The following is a 22,954-nucleotide window of genomic DNA, read 5'->3' on the forward strand; positions in this document are numbered from 1 at the left end:
TGAGGGAGTGAGTGAATAAACCCACCCTTAAGGAAACCCTTTCCAGGAATAGAACATTTTTCTTTTTAAAAGTGTTTCCTCTGGGGAGCCTGGGTGGCTCAGTCGGTTAAGCTTCTGCCTTTCGGTTCAGGTCAGGATCCCAGGGTCCTAAGATCAGCCCTGCATCTGGCCCCCTGCTCATCAAGGAGCCTACTTCTCCCTCTCCCTCTGCCTGCCACTCCCCCTACTTGTGCTATCTCTCTGTCAAATAAAATATTTTAAAAAGTAAAAGTGTTTCCTCCTTTTCCTTTTTCCTTTTTTTTTTTTTTTTTTTTGCGCACCTCCTTTTCCTAATGGAGAAAAATCTGCTTGTCTGATCTGGTCTGCTCAAGTCCCGGTCATATCAATTTGCATTTAAATTATTTGCCCAACATGATCTCCTCCCCCGTCCTGAGTCAAATGCCAAGGAAAGCAGTTGTGTTCTCAGCTGGATTTAATGTAGGAGTTGAGGAGTCTTTCTTCTTGCTTATTTCCTACAAATCCCTGCATGCCCTCGCTCTCTCAGCTGTAAGTATGGATGTCCCTAATCTACAAACTTAGAGTCACCTTGTCCTTGAGCTAATCTTGACCAAGACAAGAGACTAGCCTCACCACCTGGTGGGGCCTAAACACAGTCTTGTAATTTGTTGTGAGTCTCAGGTGGGCATCAGCAACCCAAGCGTCCACTACGCTACTGCATACTCCAACATGCAGTGTTTACCCAGCTGTAGTTGACCTCATCCTGCTTGCTGAGTGTTCTGTCCTGAATCTAGTCCATTTCACTAGAGCCCCAACTCTATTTGGATCCTAGCAGCACTTTTCCATTTCCCCCCTGTACCTCCAAACTGAGGTTGGGCAGGGATTTGAATAAGCAGAACTTTGAAAGTTATAATTCTGTCCCTTCCTGACTTTAAATATTAGCAATACCTGGAAACAGTTCCCGTCCTACAGAGTGAACTCCCTTAAGTATCAACATGAAAGTGAGCCAACAGTCTTAAAATGATATCCCTGTTTATCATGGCAGATGGGGTATGAGTGTAGCTCATATCAATCTGGTGGACAAGGCATGGCAGCAGACAGTGACATTCAAAGTCAGGTAGTTGCCATCTGTAGCAGTGTCTTAGTTTAAGACCATCTGTTCATTTTTGGCAGGTACGGTGGCTGGGTCTCAACTCTTGGGAAAAGTAAGCTAGACTTTACTTAATTGGGCTAGGGCTCAAGGGAGGTCTCCAGTTCTGATAAGGTACCAACTTGCCAAGCAGGAAAGCTTAAATAGGTGACGGCTTCCATAGACTAGTTCAACGCAGGGTAGGGGAGAAGAGAGCAGAGCTTTTCATACTGTGGTTCTCATTGAACTAGTGATTTAAAATCAATTTAAAGGGTCTCTATAAGCATTTTTCTAATGAAATGAATAGAACAGAATAGAAAGTATCAAAGTATACTGAATATAGAAGGGAGAAACATATTTCATGAAACTTTTGCTTTAATTACATAGCTTGTTATATGCACTATCTCTGAGATATGTGAAAAACAAGGAGAATGGGGTGGGAGATTTATTTTCATTTTCAGTTTGAAATTTTTACCACATGGGGAACATAAAAATGTAAGAAATAGAAAAATATTTACAATAAATGTAATGGAAAAAAGCTCAATATTCAACTCCTACAAGAAAACCACAGTTGTATAATGATAGATATGTTATTTATTACAGCGATGTCTGTGATGGCAACAAATGGAAATGATTCAAATGTCTATTAATGAAAAGCCAAATACTCTGACAATTAGATAGTCATTAAAAAGAATGAGGAAGATTTATAGGTACTAACATGAAAAGATACCTAAGATGTACTATTCAAAGAGAACATAAGTTCCAGAATGATACATATAATACTAATGTCATTTGTGTAAATGACAATTTATCTATTCAACAAATATTTATTGAGCACCTACTAAGTGCTGGACACTATTTCAAATATTGGGGATCTAGTGAAGAATAAAATAGACAAAACTACTAACTCTGTGAGTCTTCTGTTCTAATAGTGGAGACTGAAAATTAAATAAATTTTCTAGTACAGATGTGAAATACACAAAGGATTAAAAAAAATCAGGGAAGGACAATAGAGTCCTGGGAGATGAAGTTTGCAATTTTAAGCAGGGTAATAGGGAAGATCTGCCACAGAAGGTGGCATTTGAGCAAACCTGAAAGAGGAGAGGGAACAAATCATGTGGATCCTGGGAGAAGAGCTTTCCAGACACAGAGAACAGCAAATCAGCTTCTCTGAGGATGGAGCATACTAGTGTGTCTAGAGCAAGATAGGCATTGCTTTTATAAATTGAAAAATATTGAAAACACATCCATAATAAATACTTAGGCTTCACGGGCAATAGACTATGACAGTGACTAAACAGCTCACATCAGAAAGGATATAACCTCAACCAACATTTCAGAATATTTGCATAGCTTCTCTAATGCAAAAATCAAATATTCAAGTTAGAAGAATTTTCCGTGTTCCCTTGTCACATACCTGTCATACATATTGGAATTGCGTGTGTCCCCAATAGCCTGTGAGGTTTGTGAGCATAAAAACTGTTGCTGTGTTTGGGTTTTTACAGGTGTATCTCGGAAGTCTAGCGCTGTTCCTGGCGTTCATGGACACTCATAATGGTCTGCTGTTAAGTGGTGCTTACCAAATACCAGAACAGTTCCAACCAGTTAACTTACCTAATCTTCACAAAATGGATTTGAGGTAGGTGCCATCATTGTTGCCATTCTAAACATAGAGGACTGAGGCACAAAGAAAACTATATGTCAGAGCAAGAATTTGAATCCAGGCAGTCTGGTGCCAGAATCAACTTAAACCATCATAAAGAAAGAAAAAAGAAGAAAGAAAGAGAAAGAAAGAGAAAGAAAGAAAGAAAGAAAGAAAGAAAGAAAGAAAGAAAGAAAGAAAGAAAGAAAGAAAGAAAAAGAAATCCATCTGAATATGTTATAATAAATAAACCATTTTGATAAGTATGTTTAATAAATTCTTTAGGTATGAAACAAAACAATATTTATTGGATTAAAATGAAAGAATAAGAACCCTTGTTGGAGGGGCTTATGGGAAAGCAGGCATACTGGCCCATTCACAGCAACTTAGAATCTTTCTGTACAGCAGTCTCTGCAGGCAAAAGTATTGAAACCATTTATCCCTTTTATGCACAACTGCTTCTTTTAGTAATGTATGAGGAAATAATTTAAAACCAAAAAAGTTTGCGAATGATATTTATATCTGTACCACTTACACATTAGGGAAAAACTAGGCACAACCCAAATGACCTGACTCAAGGACTGGTTTTATAAAATATAAGATAAAACAATGTAAGCACAGAACTATTAACTAATAACTTTGTGATCTATTTGTATATGTAAATGTGCATCCGAAATAAAGCTAAGTGGAAAAAGAACCAAGCTAATGTATACATTGGCATTAAATTATGCATTATATTTCAGCAAAGATACTAACAATTGAGATTTATGTAAATAGCTGTGTTAATACAATCAACTCTGTTTTTTTCCATAAAAAATGCTTTTAATGTGTAATAATAGGAAAGTGAGGTATATCATCCCTTAATAAAGCTGAACTCATGAGGCAAGGTCTATAAAGGCCATTTTTTTTCTAAGAACTAATTTTAGAGTGTTGGTAGCTGCCAATATGTGCACATCTGAGCCTAGGGTTAAGATGGTAGAGTGGTTCTTTCAACCCTGCTTCTAGATATAGAGAACTTAACTCAGTCTTTCTAAATCAGGATTTCTGGGAAGAAACCCTTAGCATCTGTGCTTTAAGAGAAAACTCTAAAGAAATTCTGATAAATGGCAATGTTTGAGAATAATTGCAATGCTACTTCAACAAATATGTATATATTCTTAGAACCAATCAATGTGCCTGTTTTTCCATGACCCCTTTAATAAAGTATTTTAATCTTCTATTTTTAGCTATTTTGATAGATATGAAGTATTATTTCCTAGCTGATCCATTTTATTGAACACATTCATTAAAAGGCATCATTAAAACGCATACTTTTTTTAAAAAGCAGAAAAATGCTAGCAACAGACTAGAAATGATCTAAATATCCATCATTTTCAGACTGGTCAATAAATAATTGTATTTCCACACAATGGAAAACTATGCTACTGTTTCAAAAAAATGGAGAACTCTGTACAAATAGGACATTTCTCAGAGATACATTGTTAAAAGATAAATGTGAGATACAAAACAGTATGTCCACTGTATTGCAGTTATGCCCTCCCCCCATCCTGTATATTCATAGATTATCTCTGAACGGAGACATCAGAAACTGCTGATGGTAGTTGCCTCTGGGTACCAGACTTGATTAAGGTTATAGTGATTAGGTAAAAGGGTAGATTTACCTTTAACTATATACACCCCTGCATGTATTAATTCTTAAGTAATAAAATACAAACAATTATGTACAAATGGAATCCCAGTATACCTAAATTTCACCCATCATTACCAAGTTATCTGGGATGTCAATCCAGATTAAAGTCTGACATTCACTACAAACCTTGAAGGCCTCATTCACTTCAGTGTGTTGGTTTCCAGGGCTGTTATGTTGGTCTTTCCTCTGGTGTCAGTGCTTAATTGGTTGTTTGTCCTATTTTCTCTATGGGAATGTATCTATTCCTGTATCTTGAAGCATTCTCATTTCAGCTACCTGGGGCTTCCTGGTGGTGTAATCAGGAAGAGGAAAGGCCTTTGTTCTTTTCCCACTGACCTAAACAGGTCAGAGAGACACCCACCAGAGAAAATAAATAAACACACCCCAGAGCCCACTACCATCAGAACACTCAGTACCATCTTTTCTTATCAGAATTTGTTCCGAATTCTTAGAGATTTGTTTTGGCAACCAGATTTTCTTCTAGCAAGCTTCATGAATCCTAGCAGGTACAACACTTGTGTGCAATGGAACTTCTTTATTGAGCAGTGAAGCATTGAAAATTTACAATAAATTGGCTGCTAAAGCCTCCCGAAAAAGATTTCAAGAGGACATTTTAAACACAATTTGAAAGTATTTCTGTAAAATTTAGTAGTTATATCTAAATGCATAGATTGTACAACATCAAGAGTACACCCTAGTGTGAACTATAGACTTTGGGTGAGTATGATGTGTCAGTGTAGGTTCATCAGTTATAACAAATGTACCCCTCTGGTGGGGTGTTGGTAATCCAGAGTATGTGCAGGGCACGAAGTATATGGAAATTTTCTAGATCTTCCTCTCAATTTTACTGTAAACCTAAACTGTTCTATAAAAAATAAAATATTTTAAAAGAAAGATGAACCTAGTTAATAAGTTGAGGGACAAAGCTACAAAAATGTTTTGGCTTTAATAAACTATAGAAAAGCTCAAATAGCGGCATATTGGATTATTTATATGTAACACTGTACATAATGTACATAAGCATTGAAACGCATAGTTTGTTTATAATTTCCCTTCTTTTGAGACATCACATGACCTCAGATTATCACAAGATCATCACAACCATAAGGAAACAGCAGAAATGGCAGAGGCAACTAGTTTCTTTTCCCATGTAGGTTGAGAATCACTAACACTCTCTCATAGCATGTGGTCCTTTGGAACTTCTAGAAAGGTATTTTCTCCATTTCAACCATTTCCATTCCTTAATGGTTTTCATTAGAAAGTATCTTTTTTGAATGGATAAAGAAGATGTGGTTTATGTATACAATGGAATATTACTCAGCTATTAGAAATGACAAATACCCACCATTTGCTTCAATGTGGATGGAACTGGAGGGTATTATGCTGAGTGAAGTAAGTCAGTCGGTGAAGGACAAACATTATATGTTCTCATTCATTTGGGGAATATAAATAATAGTGAAAGGGAATATAAGGGAAGGGAGAAGAAATGTGTGGGAAATATCAGAAAGGGAGACAGAATGTAAAGACTGCTAACTCTGGGAAACGAACTAGGGGTGGTGGAAGGGGAGAAGGGCGGGGGGTGGGAGTGAATGGGTGACGGGCACTGGGGGTTATTCTGTATGTTAGTAAATTGAACACCAATAAAAAATAAATAAAAAAAAATAAATAAAATAAATAAAAGAAAAAAAAAGAAAAGAAAGTATCTTTTTGTTTTTGTTTTTGTTTAGTTCTTTAATGACAAGTCATGTTCTGTCTTCTGCAATTTCATTCTCAGGTTCTTATTTGCCTTCTATCTAGGGAAGAAATTAGTGTAATCTTTATAGGAAACAGTACATTCAAAATGGATGACTAAAGAGAGTCTGATGAAAGGATTATTTACCAAGATCAGGAACAAGACAAGAATGTCTGTTCTGTATTCAATATTCTACTGGAGCTTCTACTCAGTGCAATAAAACAAGAAATAGAAATAAAAGGTTTCTGAATTAGAAAGGTGGAAACAGAAATCTTATTTCTTATAGTGAGGGTGTGCCAATGATGAATTCTTCAACTCCTGCTTTCCTATGTCTGAAAACTTCTTTATTCCACCTTCGTTTTTGTGGCCAAGTTTTTATTTAAATTCTAGTTAGTTAATATATAATATACTATTAGTTTCAGATGTAGAACTTAGTGATTCACCACTTACATACAACACCTAGTGCTCATCACAATAAGTGCTCTCCTTAACCCATCACCCACTTAACCCATCCTCCCTCACCTCCCATCTAGCCTCCCAAACCCTCAGTTTGTTCTTTATAGTTAAGAATCTGTTTCCTGGTTTGCCTCTCTCTCTTTTCCCCCTATATGTTCATTTGGTTTGTTTCTTAAATTGCACATCTGAGTGAAATCATGTGGTGTTTGTCTTTCTCTGACTGACTTACTTCGTTTAGCATAATACTTTCTAGCTCCATCCATGTCATTGCAAATAACAAGATTTCATTCTTTCTGATGGCTGAGTAATATTCCATTGTACATATATACCACATCTTTATCCGTTCATCAGTCAATGGACATTTGGGCTCTTTCCATAATTTAGCTGTTGTTGATAGTGCTGCTGTAAACATCAGGGTGCATACATCCCTTCGAATCATTACTTTTCTATCTTTGGGGTAAATAGTGCAATTGCTGGATTGTAGGGTAGCTCTATTTTTAACTTTCTGAGGACCCTCCCTACTGTTTTCCAGAGTGGCTATACCAGTTTGCGTTCCCACCAGCAGTATAAGTACACCTTTGTTTTTGAAAGATATTTTGCCAATACAGAAGTCTAGGTTGATAGTTATTTTTTCCCTTTCAGTACCTTAAAGATGTTGTTACACTCCCTTCCACTTGTATTGTTTCCAACGAGAAATTTAGAATCCTTACCTTTGTTTCTCTATAACATGTCTGATGTATTTTAAGTTTTTCTCTTAATCATTGGTTTTGAACAATTTATTATGTGTCTTTATGTGTCTTGTACTTAGGATTTTCCAAGCCTTTTGGACAAATTTCGTCAAATTTGGAGCAATTTTGGCCATTATTTCTTAAAATATCTTTCTGTTCATCCCACTTCTCCTTCAGGAAGTTCCAATTACTGTTAAATTGACCCACAGCTCACTGATGCTCCATCATAATTTTTTTAGTTCTCTTTTCTCTCTTTGTTTAATTTTGGGTAGTTGCTATTGCTATGTCTTCAAATTCACTAATCTTTTCTTTGGCAATATCTAATCAGCTGTTAATCACACCCATTGTAGTTTTCATCTCACACATTATACTTTTGATCTTTAAAAGTTTGATTTAGGGGCACCTGGGTGGTTCAGTTGGTTAAGTGTCTGCCTTGGACTCAGGTTATGATCCTGGGATCCTGAGGACCTCCCATGTGGGGCTCCCTGCTCAGCAGAGAGTCGCTTCTTCCTCTCTCTCTGCCCTTCTCCCCCAACTTGTGCTTTCTCTCTCTCAAATAAATAAATAACATCTTTTTAAAATAATAAAAAAATAAAAGTTTGACTTGATCATTTTAAATATATAACTTCCATGTCACTATCTAAATTTTTGAACCTATGGAATACCATTTTAATATCTCTATCCAATAATTATAAAATCTATATCAGTTCTGGGTTGATTTTGATGTATTTATGTTTTGATAAATAAAAGGGGTTTTATTTACTTATTTAGGGATTAAGATATCCTGCCTTTTTGCTTGCTTGGTAATTTTGTATTGGATTCTGGAAATTGAGAATAATAATGATATGAGAACACACAACACAAACATACACACACACACACACACACACACACCACTATGCAAATTCTCCATGTAATGGGAAACATACTCTATTAGTCTTTATTAGCCCATTCTCTAGGATACTAGAATATTCTATTACCTAATGCTCTTTTGTGATTTATGTATGTTGAGTTTTAAAATAATACACTATTATTGGTGGTTTCTTTTTTCCAATAGTGTTGAAAGAACTGAGTTATGGTTGATGGAATCCAATGCCTCTTTTTTAAATCAATAAAGGGTAGTGGGTGGGAAGAGATGCTAGAGTCTCTTCTGTTCTCTGTTGACTGATGAATGACCAGGGTAGGAGGCATTGTTTATCCTTTAATAAAATCTGCTTGTTCCTTGTATTGATTCTTTAAGTGATTTCATATAATTTTCTTGAGGCATTTATTTGCTTATAGTAGCAGATTGACAAACTGACGATTTTTTCATTCTTCTATATGGTCACCTGAAATTAATGAATAGTTTAAAGGACAATTTCCGGTGGAGTTACTCTTTCAGTTCTTCAGTTTTCTTATGGGTAAAGAGAATAAATAATAAGTGTCATTTATGTATAATAGAGTATATAAGTAGTATATAATAATAAAAAATAAAACTCATCACAAAAATGGTATGAGGATTAAAAGAGATAACATTTGAGAATCTGCCTAGAAAAATGCCTGGTATATAGAAGACCCACCATGAATGTAAGTTCCTCTATGTTTTCCTTTTTTTATTTTTATTTTTATTTATTTATTTTTTTTTGTTTTCCTTTTTTTAGTAGCTGCTATGAAACTTTGTCAATATTTCCCCTTTGTGGCATTTGCTCTGAATTCTGCTCTTAAATCAATCCAATCCTGAATAAATTTTAGATTGTATGGGACTCCTCCTGGGTGGCTCAGCTGTTGAGCATCTGCCTTTGGCTCAGGGTGTGATCCCAGAGTTCTGGGATCGCGTCCCACATCAGGCTCCCTGTGAGGAGTCTGCATCTCCCTCTCCCTGTGTCTCTGCCTCTCTCTGTTTGTCTCTCATAAATAAATAAATAAATACTATATTAAAAATAATTTAGATTGAGAAATCAGCTTGAGAAGCTTCATATGCTTTTGTCTAGTATAATCTCTTTTGGTGTCACTCTTAGCTTTAGACATGATGATGCCTGCCATTTAGACCACATGATCTCTGGGGAACTGACCAGACATTAGCACAGAGCAGTGGTTCTTAAAGTGAGATCTCCAAACCAGCAGCATCAGCAACACCTGGTAACATGTTAAAAATGCAAATTTTATGGCTTTATTCTGAAAATACTGGATCTGAAACTCTAGCAGTGGGACCCAGTAATCTGTGTTTTAACAAGCCCTCTAGGTGATTCTGATGCCTATTGAAAGTTCAGAATTCGTGTTGGAACAACAAATGAAAGAAGGATCTGACAGTTTCCTAATGGCTGGAGCAACTTCAGAAGAAAATGGGCAAGTGTGTGTATGGAGTTGGGCGAGAGAAGAAGCATTGGGGCTGACAAGGGTAAGGTGTAAACTCACAGGGTTGGGAGCAAAAGACATCCCTAAATGGCAAAGGAGAGAATGTGGGGTCAAAAGAAGAAGACCTAGAGCCCTGGGGATTTGTTGCTTGTGTGTGTGTGTATCTTTTCAAAAATCAAAAAAAGGGAAAGATCTCCCTCAGTCACAGATTAGAATAAGGGTAAAACTCTGAAATGGCTATGGGGCTATGGACCTCTCCAGGGTCATCTAGGTAGTACTCACTAAAAGAATTTTGAAAAAATATCTTCTTTCTAATCCATTTTTAAGTTGACATTTAAATATTTTCATAAAAATAGAAGTAAAAGCCATAATTTGCAGTGTATAATAAATACTACCCACCTCATCCAATTTAAAAGTTTACAACAAGCTCTTTTTTGACTGCTGAATATTTTATATGATTTTTCTCTCCTGGAACTCGTATTTTTATCCCACTTCCTCCACATATTATTATCTAATGTAACATATTTCTATATTCAGAAGTCTTTTATCAGTCACCCTATCGTTCCTTAAAAAAAATATATATGTGTGTGAACTAAAAGTAAAAAAAAAATCTTGTGACCATAAAGTTCTAAGTGTTGAAAAGTTTCTTTTACACTGAGCAATTATTGGAATTGCACAATTGAGCAGACTACATTATCACAAATTTTAATAATCTTACTAAATCCAAAAAGTAAAAATTTATTGGAACTGTACCTCTAAATAAGATTGAGATGCAGTGTATGGTATCCTGAGCAAAGGACTTGCCCAAAGTCCCTTTGTTGTTTTGGAGATACACCATTTCATGGTGACATGCAACTTAGGTTTGACATGTCTGTCTTTTACAAAGTAGAAAAATCATTGTGAAATATGAGGAGGAAAATGAAACTCTCAACTGCAGATGCATAGTCAGACCAAATTTAGGGAATAGTTCATACAGAACTTGAGGATCTGGAAATCAGCTCTCTTGAAACTGTCCATGCCCCTGTACATTCCTTGGAAAATCTACGCATACCTCCTGAGGTACCCCAATTTGAAGATCCCTATGTATGAAAAGGGTGCTAGCCTGGAATTTAGAAGACCTGAATTTCCTTGAGTTTTGTTTCAATGGAAACTTGCACAAAGGGGAGGGAATCAACATTTTATGCATTTCTACCATGTGCCAGGTACTGACTAGATGCTTCACATGTTATTCAGTCACACAGCAACTTTATGAAGCAAGTGTAATGGTCATTGGCCCCATTTTCAGATGAGAAAACTGGAGTGCAGGAAGCCTAGACTAATGTCATAAAATTAGGTAGTTATGAATCCAGGATTCAGTCCTAATTCTAAAGACCACAGTGCAGTCACTCTGTGCCAGTGCTTACTTGAAAAAGTCATTTTCCCACTTGTGAGCTCAGTTCATTCACTTATGAAATAAAGGAAGATGAACAAGGAGAATTATAAAGCCACTTCCAGAGTTGACATCCTATGAATCTATGTGTAGTGGAGACCAGGGCTGGAGTGAACTTCCTGGAGGTTCGTATCCCGTGGCATTAGAAGACAATATAGAAGGGACCCAGAAATTCATTAGACATAGTAGTATTTCCAACAGAATCTATGTTGCATTAAAGTCTAAAGAGCTTGACCTGCCATCCAGTCTGGGCAGCATTAGGTGAAAATTGAACTTAAAGAAAATTATTGGACATCTAAGAATTGAACACCTCTTAGGGATCCCTCTTAGGGATCCGGGGTGGGGGTGAAAAACAAGAAAATACATGTAACCCCATTTAAATTCAATGAAGTCTATATAAACATCTATTTCCATTTTTTAATATTGTGAGATCTGCTGAATATCTGGTACAGTCATAAGGCCTATAAAGTGCCTAATTCTGAGGCAGTTGGAAATTACAGTAAAACGGTAATTAACTTCATATTATATTTTAGAATATGTGGATCATATGAATCTCATAAGGATTTGTTTCTTTTATTTTACATGTACTGTATCACAGATTCTCAAAATAGCAGTCTACATTTACTGCTTTGACTTCATTGTTACAATTTACTCAATTTATTTCTTAACAACTTGCAGCCGGGCTCCAACTTCACTGGACTTATTCTTCTCAAGGTTATCAGACTACCTCTTCACTGACAAACTCAGTAACATCTTAAGAATTTTTGTTCTCCAGGAGCTTTCTGCTGTATTTGATGTGACTGACTTTATCTTCCTTCTGCAATCATGTCCAGCTTTGGTTGACCCAACATTAAATTCATCAAGTTTTCCTCATACCCGCAGAGCACACCTCTCTCTTTCTGGGAGATTCTTCCTCCTACCATTATAGGAGGCCAAGAGTAAAGGTTTTGTTCTTAGTCATGTCTTTTTTCAGTCCAGATGATCTTCAACATTCTCATTGTCTGGGAAATCTGCGAGTATCTCCATTGATGACTCACAAGTCCATATTTCAGCTTTGTGCTCCAAATCCATAGTACTAAAAAAAGTTGTCTAACTGCTTCTAGATATTTTCAAGCTTACAAATTTAACATGTCCCAAAACAAATGCTTCATCATCACCTTAAACTCTATCTCTGGATTTCCTAACTCTGTTAATAGGACTACCATTCTCTCAATCATCCAGGCTAGAAATCTTGCTACCTTTGACTTTTTCCAGTATGTGCTTAAATTGTAACTAGGAAAAATACATAGACTAAAAAGACTATGTTATATGCTTGCTTGGGAGAAGCTGGGAATTGACTCCTAACTCATAAGCAGTCTGGGAAGAGAGGCATCCACTAAGAAAGTAAGCTATCAGTCATTAAATCAGTGAATTGCAAGTTCTATTGATCATGCCTTGAGTATATTTCTCTGTTTCTTCCTTTCTGGCCACACTGTGCTAGTTCAGTACCTTGTATCTTTTGTCCTGGGTCATTTTAATAGCCCCCTAAATGTGAGGCATGGGCTTGGTTTTCAAACTCTGTACAAGTCGAGACAGAAGAGATGTTAGCAAGTAGTAGAACATAGCAGGGGGTATAGAGAGTGGGAAGGAGGGTGGTTATCTAACAGTTAGAGACACAGGAGGCACTAATGTGAAGTAGGCCTCAAAAAAATGCCATCTTGGGTCACAGTGTAAGACCTAGAACAAAATGGGCAGCCCGGGTGGCTCAGCGGTTTAGTGCTGCCTTCAGCCCAGGGCATTGATCCTGGGTCCTGGGATCGAGTCCCATGTCGGGCTCCCTGCATGGAGCCTGCTTCTCCCTCTGCCTGTGTCTCTGCCTCTCTGTGTCTCTCATGAATAAATAAAGTCTTTTAAAAAAAAAAAAAAGACCTAGAACAAGAGAGATGATCAGACCTGCCTAGTTGAAGGATGCTACGAAGTTGGAATGCTGCCTTCTGTTACTGCAGAAGAACATTAAAAGAAATAGAGACAAAAAGGAATTTAAGAGAGTAATCAGGATAGTGAAGGATCTCAAAGTTATATCTCATGAGGAATTGTTAACCAACTGGAGATATGTAATTTGGAGAAAATACACGAGGGATTTTATAGATGTCTTCATGTATGTAAAAGACTATTTTGTGGAAATCACTTAGGAATTTTATAAATGGCACAACTGAGTGGCTCAGTGGTTGAGCATCTGCCTTCAGCTCAGGTTGTGATCCTGGGGTCCTGGGATCAAATCCCACATCAGGCTCCCTACAGGGAGCCTGCTTCTCCATCTGCCTATGTCTCTGACTCTTACCGTGTCTCTCATGAATAAATAAATAAAATCTTTTTTAAAAAGAATTTTATAAATGGAGTTACCCTGAGATAAAATGCATTAATTTCAATGAATATCATATGCCTACTGTGTGCTAGGCACAGAGGATACATGGCAAGCAAAATAGTCCCTGCCCTCATGGAACTTGAGGTCTAGTCTGATAGAGACAGTAATTGAATAAATAAATAATATAATTTCAGAAAATGATGAGATCAGCTACCCTAGAAGATAATATGGTATCTGTTGCTAGGAATATGTGAGCCTAGCTTTGATGACCATGTGGCAGGAAGGTTTTAGAAGAGATTCAGGTATAGGATGGGCTATTGGATTAGATGACCTTAAGGTACTCTTTAACCCTAAGATTTTATGATTCTGCCTTTCTACTATCATCTACCAAATTAGGACTTCCTTGCAAATACCTTAAGGTCTAAAAACCCCAAACTCCTTGCTATTCCAGGAAGAAGCCCTGCACTGAGGTTTGTGAGTCAATAGTGACTCAGTGTGAGTATTTACCCATGTGATTCTTATGCCTGCAATGTCTTTCTCTCACTTCTCTGCCTCTCAAAATCCTCCTTATTCATCAAAGCTTCACTTAGAGATAAACCTTGAAAGCAAGCTTTCTGGAAAGCATTGAAATATCTTGTTCCCTTTCTGGGCCCAGTGACATTTAGCTGGTAGCACTGTTAAAGCATTTACTTTATTTTACTTATTTTGAAGTTCACTATTTCTCAATCTGCTTCCCTACTAGCTTTTGGTTTTCTTGAGGGCAGGGACCATACCTTTCATCTTTTATAATGCTTCAAGATGCAAATCTCCTAATCTTCCTTTGCACCCAAAAGATATTCAACAAGTAAATGAATATGGCACCAGGCAATAAATGCACTCATTATCAGGAGTGAATTAGACATGACCACTGCTTAAAGTAGGAAAAAGAATAACCTATTGGTTTTAACTGAAAACCCTTTCTTCATAAGAGTGCTGCAAGAATTAAGTACAGCAATCCATGTCAAGCACCAAGGTCAGTACCTATCGTAGAGTTAACCCTTACTATAAATTAGCAATTATTATGATTATGATTAGACATTCTTTCCCTCTAATAGAATTTTGGTTTAAATGTATTGTTTAAGGGTATGAAAAAATAGAAATTACAAAAGAAGGCAGATGATTGATTTTATATTTGGTAAAGTTTCCACCATCCTAACAGGCAAAATTAATTTGAGGTATAATAAGAAAGAAGTCTCTATTTGTACGGAATTGGAAAATAGTGTAATAGCAAGACTGAATATGGCTACCAGCAAGAACTCCTGTAGGTGACAGGCAGTAGAGACAACCTTCCTTTGCATTGCAGGTAAAGAAGCAGGAGTCTGGAAAAGTTCAGTGACTTGTCCAAGGTAATACAGCTGACATCAGAATGGGGAGACTAACAACCTTCCGGGGCTGTGTAGCTCCTTAGCTATTGCTCTTTCCACTGCGCCCTGCTGCCTCCTGGTTACATGGCTGAGGCCAACACAGATTGGAGATGCCGTTACTCCACAGCCTCGCAGGCCACAGTTCTCCATTGCTGGCACTCTATAGGCAGCACACGTAATTTCAGACTGATGGGGCTGAGACTGCGGATACTCCTCTAGCCCTAGGGAGAACTGACTCAGGGGCTCAGACAGGCTAGGGCCTGCAGGTGAAGCTTATGTGGGGCTCCATCTGTGAAAGGCTGGAGACATGATAAAGAGAGAGGATCTGAGGCCAGTCTGATGTGCATTTAGCCTAGGAGAAGTGAAAGAACACTACATGGTTCTACATCTAGCATGTGCAGCAAGACAAACACAAGAATGTATCATGTCACACCCAAAAGGTCAAGACAAGCAAAAGGATTTTTAATCTTTTTAGAGGAAGAAGCAAAAGCAGGAAGGGATAGTTCTCTCACCCCCTTGCTCTTTGAGAATTCGTGTAAATGTTAACAAAGAACTGAAAGGAGGCAGAGTTACTTTGATCTCAAGTAAGAGTGGTATATTCACTGCAGAGGTTAGAGAAAACAGAAGAAACTGAGGGCCACCTGAGAGGAAGGGGAGGCTTCCTCTCTTCCTTTTCCTGAGTCTTGGGCTTAAAAGAATTATACAGCAAATAGATTGAATGCCTAACATTGATCTTTATATTAAAAATGCATTATTATATTTGTATAGACTTATTTAGTTCGTTATTATTTCAACAGTCAACAAGTTCAGTTTAACATTCATGGAGTTTTTGCTTATGCAAACTGCAGTTGCTTTTCCCCACTCAGATTGGATGACATGACCTCTAAAGTCTTTCCTAAATATAGATCAAGCACACCCTGCTGGAGGCTGTTTTTTATGTTTTCTTTAGTATTTAAATCATCACCATGGAATTAAAAAAATAGAAAATCTCTCATCATTTTTACACATGGAGACTATAGTACTCATTCAGATTATTAACAATTTCAAATAAATGGAGCCTGAATTAATGATGTTAATGAACTCTGGGTTTGGGGGGGCTTTTGGTGCACTCTGCCATGAGCCAGGAAAAAGGGAAACCATGGATGAAATGAAACATCTTCCTGAAGAGTCAATTACTTAAGGATTTAGGAAGCTGGGGGTGTAAAGTGAATATTTGTATTAAAACAAACAACTATTTCCAATTTTATGGAGTAGAGGACAAAGCTTGCTCCTTTGAATTTGTTATAGGCAAGTCCTAGTGCAATAGGGATATGTTTTTAAGTGCTAAGGTCTGAAAGGTACTAAAGCTTAACATGGATATTTAGACTAATATACTTGCTTGTAGGAATATTAAAACTTCATTAGGGACATCTGGGTGGCTCAGTGGTTGACCATCTGCCTTCAGCTTGGGGCATGATCCTGGGGACCTGGGATCGAGTCCCACATTGGGCTTCCTGTGGAGAGCCTGCTTCTCTCTCTGCCTATGTCTCTGCCTCTCTCTGTGTGTCTCTCATGAATAAGTAAATAAAATCTCTAAAAAAAAACTTCATTAATTCAGGTTCCATTTGTTGAAATTTTTAATAATCTGAAAAAGTACTATAGTGTGTGTATATATAAAAATGATATTTATAAGTTCATGGTGATTATTTAAATACTAAAGAAAACTTATAAAAAAATACCCTCAAACAGTTTATAAGGAGTAATTTATATTCAGAGACTTACTACACAAATTTTAAGTATTCTTATCTACTAATCGAAGCAGATGTAGAAAGCTGATCAGTCTCATTTTGAATTGCATTATGTATTTGAACTTTTACAAAACTTCCTTTCATTTTCTTTAACAATATTCTTATAATCAAGGCTTTTCCTTCACTTTTTTCTTCTTCCTGCCATTTGTGATAATCAGTAAGGTTTTAAATCACTAACTACCTCCCATTTTCTACCATATAAACCTTCTAAAGAAGGTGTGGTTTCCTAGCTTCTAGTTGGGCAAGTTGTAACAGGGTCATTGTACTAAGGTTCCCCAGTACAGTTACCCTTGGAATGACCTTGTTAGCTTCAATTCAGATGAAAATCTTGGCAAACAATAATAACCCAAGGGCCATTCCCCAGGGAAATCCTTACATGCCTAAAAATTATATTAATCATTTCTAGCCCTGAATCATTTATTCTATTTAGGTAGAAGAGAATTGTCACAAATTTCCCTTCCAAAGTCAGCAAAACAAAAATTTACAGATTAATTCCCAACTTTAATGAATTCCCTATTAGGAGGGTGGCAAATTCGACATAAAGGTCATTTGCTGCAAACACAGTATGTCGCAAGAGAACTAAGTTTTAAATTCTCATTATTGCTTCATGCATCATTTATCCCATACCACACTGTTTCCTGGGTACCAGTTCTACTCATCCTGTCCTGGTGCTTAGGACCAAAGGAACAAGTTGTGTGGGGAATGGAAAACATGTTATCTTGGCCATAGTGGGAGAGCTATGTGTGGCCTTGGAAATATCACCTCACCTCTCTGGACTGAAGTTTTCCCAACCAAGAAATTCGAGGATTAGATGAGCATCATCTTTTTGATGACTGCCAGCTCCAATGGTACCTGCTTCTACAATGTGAAGCATGAAGAGGTGAGATTGGAAAGGTGGTGGCAACTGGTGGGTGAGTGGCAGGGATGGGTAGTTGAAAGAGGACTTTGAATGCATGACTTAAGATCTTGAATTTTCTACAACAGGCAGGGGAATCGATTTTGGTTCCTGAGAAGCTAGGTGAAGTGATGAAAGTTAGATCATTCTGATGAAAAAAAAAGAAAAAAGAAAAAAAGATAATTCTGACTAGTGTGAGGGTGCACTGGAGTGGATTTAGGGATGTCACACATACATAATGATAGCTAAGTCAAGATAAATATCTCATTATTTTTGCCTCCCACAAAGGAAAAGATTCCTTTCTGGTGTTATTGAAAAGAGCCAATTAAGTAAAAAATTGTAAGCCTGAGGAAAAATGCAGGGCTTATCTGCAGTAATCATCCTCACCTATACCCCTGCATGAGTTCAAGGCCTTTAAAATTTCCAAACAGTTTTCACAGGTGCTATCTCATTTCATCCCCACAAAACCCAAGTATTTTCTAACATCAAAAACAGTCCTAAGCCAAGGCCCAAGTAGCAACTAACCAGACTCTTTTAGGCAACCTGGCTGTATTAGAATTTCATTATGGAAAGGTTCACTCACCTGCTGGCTACTCAGAGGTACTCTTGGGCAGTAGGCCATGAGCAGTGATGCATGGAAGTCCACCTCCTAGGGTCAGCTGAATGGTAGACGGGATCCCTGACTTCCTAGACATCCTCCTTGAGTGTATATTGACTCAGTTATGCTCCCCAACTTCTTGGGAGATGAGAGCTCCTTCCACAGCCAAGTGCTTTTCAGGACCATTATCTTCTCATCTGAAGATGGAGTAGGCATCTGTCACATTGGAGCAATCCATCAGCAAGGAAATAGGTTTTAAATGACCTGACAATTCCCATTGATAAGTGGGCCTACTTAAAGTGCTGTGTTAGTTGAGAAGGACCCTGAGACAGAGTTATCTATTATCCATGTTGGCCATGGGTATAGAAATGGAATAAATGGTGTCACAGGTACTCATCTTTGCTATGCCTATCCTTAGGCCTTAACACGTAGGGCTTAAAAACCTCACTCACGGACTTATCTTTATCAATGTGGTTTCTAATTTGCCAGGTCATTAAGTTAGTGTAATGTCTAGTTATTACTGTTGCCTTTGGCACAGCCTTCAGCAAGGTCCCTCATCAATTGTCCGGAAGGCCATCTATAATACCCTCTCTCTTCTGGGTTATATGAGTCTACTTTTCCGTTCATGATGGAATGATATTTTTGGCAACTCATCATTTGGCTGCCAGAATAGTATGCATCCTCTTCCTAAAGCAAGGTAATCCTAATTTTGGCAGGGAACAAGTTGTTTCTTTAGGGAGCACGATGAGGTCTCTTTCATGAGTTGTCATCTGGATGCCAATAGGTAATAGCCTCAACAGTAAAGTTCAAGGCAAGGGACTGGTCTTCTAAATGTCCACCTGGCAAGAGCACTGAAGTTTTGTCCCCAAATACACTGGGTTCTGGGCCACTTTCCAGAGGAATAAAAAAAAATCTATTATATTGCTTGATGAGATTTCAATCAAAAATTTGCAAGTTTTGACCCATTCACTTTGGAGATAAATTTTAGTGTATCTTTGCCATAATCCTATTGATTACCACTGTCTCTGCAAATGTACAAAATCTCAGTGTGAATTATCTCAATCTGTACTTTCTTCATCAGGGAAATTACAAACTAGTACTCAATTTTCCATTGTATTAGCAAGTAACGTGAATCTTAACTTAGATAGAGGAATACTTGTCCTGTGCCAGCTTTTAGCTTCCTGAGTGATCATCATGCTCAAGTTGCTCCTTCAAGATACTATGAGAGTCAGGACAGTTTTGCCTCTAAGATAACAGTATGCCCTTATCTTCTTAGTATACTCTTATCTACCTTTAATCCCTGATTTCCTTTGCTTAATTATTTTTTTATCTATTCAAAATTGCTTTGCAACCTGACCTCACCTTCATGACTCTACATATAGAGGACTCTAATAACTTCTTAAAGATATATCATTTTGCAGGGTTTTTTTTTTAATATACTCACATGCACATTCCCTCATTTTCTTGGTATGTATCATATGCTACCTTGGACCAATAGTAATCTCATAGTCATCCATGCAATCATTCATTAAACAAATATCTGTTGAGGACCTTCAATATACCGAGTCTATTATCTTATCCCTTTCTAGACAGATTAAAAATTATAAAGGGTAGTGATCATGTCTTATATTGTTTTTCGATTCAGTTTCATTAAGAACAATACTTTGCACATAATAGATGCCCAGTGTTTGTTCACTAATTAAATTCTAGTTGTAACCATATTTCAAATCTGGTGGACTCTGTATGTACATCTTTCCTTTTAAAAATCTCCGTTTCATATATCAGATGCCCTAAAATTGTTCTATACTCTGAGTGTATTGGTTTCCAAGGCATCTATTGATTTTTATGCAATTATTAAACCAGTCACTACAACACATAAAGAAATAGGCTGATGAGCAGGGGTGCCTGGGTGGCTCAGTGTTTGAGCTTCTGCCTTTGACTCAGTTTGTGATCCTGGGATCCTCAGATCGAATCCTCAGATCGAATCCCACTGCTTCTCCCTCTGCCTATGTCTCTGCCTCTCTCTGTATCTCTCATGAGTAAATAAATAAAATCTTAAAAAAAATAAAATAGGCTGATGAGAAAGAGAACCATGATTTTTTTTTTTAAAGTACGGATGTCACCTTATAAACTACCCTCATTTCATGAGAGACTTCTCTTGCCTGTTCAGAGCATATATTCATATCTTTTTTTTAAAAAAATGTTATTCTGAGAGCATAATGGATGTCATATATCTATGCTCAATGAACAATCATTGATCAATGTGGTAAAGTTGGGCCAGAAAAACTAATTATATTTCTCTTTGCCTCCATTTTTCACTCTGTAAAGTGGGAGTAGAATTAGTTATCTACTTTATAGGCTTTTGTTACATACTCATTATAGTATTCTATAATGTTCTTAATTTTTTTGTAGTTTTATGGTTTTATTAACACAAATATGACATGCACATAAGTTGTCTATTCATTTTCTTTGTTATGCAGCCTGGCATTGGGATTGGTGACTCTGATGGCCAGCTGGGCTGCTCTTTCCACAATGGCTTTGCAGTTCTTGGAGGATACATTGTGAGCAATCTCTGCACAGTAAGATTTGTTGCACATCAGCTGCACTTCAAGCTCCTTGATGTTGTGGACTAGGAACTTCTGGAAACCACTGGGCAGCATGTGCTTTGTTTTCTTGTTGCTCCCATAACCAATGTTGGGCATCAAGAATCTGGCCCTTGAATCTTCTGCGTAACCTATGGTCAATGCCTCTGGGTTTCCGCCAGTTGCGTTTAATTTTGACATATCGGTCTGACTGGTACCTGATGAACTTCTTGGTTCTCTTTTTAATGATCTTGGGCTTCACCAGGGATCTGAGGGCAGCCATGATGCCCAGCAATAGATGGCTGCCACCTCCGCAGGCAGCACGGAGGAAGACTATAATGTTCTTTATAACCTATTAAGCACTGTATGAAAAGTGAAACCCTGGAGTTGCCTCTTTGACAAGGTTTAGATTCTAAGAACAGTATTTTAGGTGCAAATCACATATATCCAAAGTTACCCTTTAAAAGACCTTAAATATCAATAAATTCAGTCCAGCTATTTTTCTCCCAGGATTGGAACATCTCACTGTTTCTTTGCTTGAACACCAGATGAAGAATTGTATTTAATTTCCATTTATGGATCAAGTTATACAAATAATATGCCCTATATTTTAAAGAAATATCAGTACTCTCAGTTCCCTGAAATGTTCATACAATAAGCATGTAGGAATGAGGACCACTGAGTGAAGGAATAGCAGATTCACTTCTCACATCTCATATTCTTTATGAACTAAAACCCATAATTATTAACTTATTACTAATGGTTTTATAATCCGTATTTCCTTGGCCCCTGCTGTTGCCTGCTGACGCAGGACCTCAAGTTCCTTACAGAAACCTCTGCTCATAATTTCTAAGAGCCCCAAGACAGTGTTTTACATGGGTTCAAGAATAAGACTTATCTGTGGCCACATGGATGTCTGTTGCTGAAGTTTCTGTTGTCTCTGAGAACTTCTAGTACTAATTGTCGAGCCAGCCCCATAAAACCAGGTCACCACCACTTTCTACTGGACATTTTCATGATCTCCATTGTGGCCCTCAACAAATTAAAATGCTTCTGTGTTTTCTGGAGACTCCAAGACTGCAGAATTATGTCACATTTCCTGCAGAAGTGGAAACAAGAACTAATCATTCACCTATTGATTATATTTTGTGACATAATAAAGATTTCAATGCACTCCTATTTCTGCTTATGGTGATTTCTAAGAAGAGTCCATGAAGCTTCACTAGAGAATGAATCTCATTTGTTTTTTTAAAATATTTTATTTATTTATTCATGAGAGACAGAGAGAGAGAGAGAGAGAGAGAGAAAAGTAGAGACACAGGCAGAGGGAGAAGCAGGCTCCATGCAGGGAGCCTGACATGGGATGCCCTGGGCCAAAGGCAGGCGCTAAATCGCTGAGCCACCCAGGGATCCCCGAGAACGAATCTTCTTGATAGGTAAGACATTATCCCCTTAATCCAAGAGTGACATCCAAAATATAGGATGACATGGGCATTGACCAATTGGGACACTGGCCTAGTGCACTGTAGCAGTGCAAATGGAGTAAAAGTAGCCTAGCGAAACTTCCTTGTCAGTGGTCCTCACGCTTCTTGACAATCTTTCTCCTAAAACCCTTATGCAAATAACCTCTTGGCTGCCTAAACTCACCAATTTGCTAGATATGTCAAAACATGTTTGAATCCCAGTTGTAGACAGAGCTTTGTCCCACTGTGCTTCTCTGATATATCTGAATGGTATTTAATTTAAAAAAATGATACTCTATATTATAGCAACAATAATGAAAACATTTAAAATGTCACAAAAATTCAGAAAACCAATAAATGAATCAAACTTTTTATTTTTAGACATTTCCTCTGAATCCTTGTCCATATGCAAATATTCGATAAAATTGTAATTTTAATAATTATAATTAAGTCTCACTTTTCAAATACAATCATATTGCTCATTTTGCCAACACTGAGTCCCTACCATGTGTACATCAACTGAGATCAAGAAAAATGCTTTGCATCTTTGTGTAGTTTCATTTATGTGGGAAGAAAGTTAGATATAAAGGTAAACCATGTGTATGTCCTCTTTGGGTGACTCCTGGTAATATTTTTCACTGGATGGCTACTTTGGCACTTAGAAGTCCTTCACTTTAACTCCTTTCATGCCAGATTAAAAGCTTAGCCTCCAAAGAATAGTTTACTTACTTAGAGTTCCAGCTGA

At 37.3% G+C, this 22,954-nt stretch overlaps 1 pseudogene; it reads right to left on the reverse strand.

Moving 5' to 3' along the window:
* Nucleotides 1-22,954, reverse strand: part of LOC140624656 (large ribosomal subunit protein eL32-like) — a 55,874-nt pseudogene that overhangs the window by 27,771 nt on the left and 5,149 nt on the right.

The sequence above is a fragment of the Canis lupus genome, chromosome 35 (genome assembly GCF_048164855.1).
Source record: "Canis lupus baileyi chromosome 35, mCanLup2.hap1, whole genome shotgun sequence".
Classification (NCBI taxonomy): Eukaryota; Metazoa; Chordata; class Mammalia; order Carnivora; family Canidae; genus Canis; species Canis lupus.